Source organism: Coturnix japonica, unplaced genomic scaffold (assembly GCF_001577835.2).
Source record: "Coturnix japonica isolate 7356 unplaced genomic scaffold, Coturnix japonica 2.1 chrUnrandom1414, whole genome shotgun sequence".
NCBI lineage: Eukaryota > Metazoa > Chordata > Aves > Galliformes > Phasianidae > Coturnix > Coturnix japonica.
Genome location: NW_015440569.1, coordinates 2,527 through 4,596, shown reverse-complemented (window position 1 = coordinate 4,596; position 2,070 = coordinate 2,527). Strand labels below are relative to the sequence as shown.

The 2,070-nt window shown below is 55.2% G+C and overlaps 1 long non-coding RNA gene across 1 annotated transcript; it reads left to right on the top strand.

Moving 5' to 3' along the window:
• Positions 1 to 945: 945 nt before the first annotated feature.
• LOC107307880 lies at positions 946 to 2,070 on the top strand. Its single transcript, XR_001552537.2, has 3 exons — positions 946 to 1,069; positions 1,143 to 1,251; positions 1,972 to 2,070. It is a non-coding gene; the product is annotated as an uncharacterized LOC107307880 (long non-coding RNA).

Below are 2,070 nucleotides of genomic sequence, written 5' to 3'. Positions count from 1 at the left end.
CTCTATGGGGTCTATGGGGTGACACAGAGGGTCTATGGGGCACATTGGGGTTAATGGGAGCCCTATAGGGGCTCTATGGGGTCTATGGGGTGACAATAAGGGGCTATGGGGGGGACATTGGGGTTGTTATGGGGTCTATGGGGTGATTCTGTGGGGCTATGGGGCACATTGGGGTTAATGGGAACCCAATAGGGGCTCTATGGGGTCTATGGGGTGACCCTAATGGTCTATGGGGCACATTGGGGTTAATGGGAGCCCTATAGGGGCTCTATGGGGTCTATGGGGTGACCATAGGGTCTATGGGGGCACATTGGGGTTGTTATGGGGTCTATGGGGTGATTCTATGGGGCTATGGGGCACATTGGGGTTAATGGGAGCCCTATAGGGGCTCTATGGGGTCTATGGGGTGACCCTAAGGGTCTATGGGGCCACATTGGGGTTAATGGGAGCCCAATGGGGGCTCTATGGGGTCTATGGGGTGATTCTATGGGGCTATGGGTCACATTGGGGACAATGGGAACCCAATGGGGGCTCTATGGGGTCTATGGGGTGACCATAAGGTGATATGGGGGGGACATTGGGGTTGTTATGGGGTCTATGGGGTGATTCTGTGGGGCTATGGGGCACATTGGGGTTAATGGGAGCCCTATAGGGGCTCTATGGGGTCTATGGGGTGACACAGAGGGTCTATGGGGGCAATGGGAGCCCTATAGGGGCTCTATGGGGTCTATGGGGTGACACAGAGGGTCTATGGGGGCAATGGGAGCCCTATAGGGGCTCTATGGGGCTCTATGGGGCGCTATGGGGTGACACAGAGGGTCTATGGGGGCAATGGGAGCCCTATAGGGGCTCTATGGGGTCTATGGGGTGACACAGAGGGTCTATGGGGGCACAATGGGGTTAATGGGAGCCCTATAGGGGCTCTATGGGGCTCTATGGGGCGCTATGGGGTGTCAGTGACCCACAGCGCTGTCCTGCCCCATAGATCGCCCCACAAGTGACTCTCTATGGCCGCCCTGTGACCCCATGGATCTCCGCCGAGCGTCATGGCCGCCCCTCCTGCACCTGGGTATGCAAATGAGGGGGGTGGGGCTAAAAGGAAATCAAGGACGAGGCGCATAATGTATGCTAATTACTCCAAGGTATGCAAATTACCCGCGGACCTGGCCACGCCCCCTGATGGGGATGAGCCAATCAGAGTGAAGTGCAGCCACGGCTCCGACCAATGGGAGGTGACGCTGAGCCCTAAAGGTAGGACACGCCCCCACTGTGAGCCACGCCCACCTCATTTGCATGTCCCAATCTAGGTCGAGCCCACCTCATTTGCATATCCAATCTAGGTCGAGCCCACCTCATTTGCATGTCCCAATCCAGACCACACCCACCTCATTTGCATATTACGGTTCCTTTATTCGAGCCACGCCCACCTCATTTGCATATCAATGTCTTCTTTTACCCAGGCCACACCCACCTCATTTGCATGTCCTGAACCAGGCCACGCCCACCTCATTTGCATGACACGCCCTTTTATCCAGCCCATGCCCTCCTCATTTGCATACACTAACCAGGCCACGCCCACCTCATTTGCATACACTAACCAGGCCACACCCACCTCATTTGCATGTCCCAAACCCAGGCCACGCCCACTTCATTTGCATAACATGACAGTTATGCAGACCACACCCACCTCATTTGCATAACAATATCCTTCATACAAACCACGGCCACCTCATTTGCATAAAGTGACTGCTATGCAAGCCACGCCCACCTCATTTGCATACCAGGATCCTCTATACAAACCACACCCACCTCATTTGCATGTCACACCCCCTTTACACAGACCACGCCCAGCTCATTTGCATGACACCCCCCCCAACCAAGCCACACCCACCTCATTTGCATGCCCCATCCCATTTATAGATGTCCCTCCCACCTCATTTGCATTATGCTAATGAAGCTCTTTAATTACAGGCAATAACGAGGCCTGGTGGGCGGAGCCTATTGTGGCCCAGGAGCTGTTCTGGTAAGCCAACAACAAGCCACGCCCCCTTTAGTGCAAGCCACGCCCCC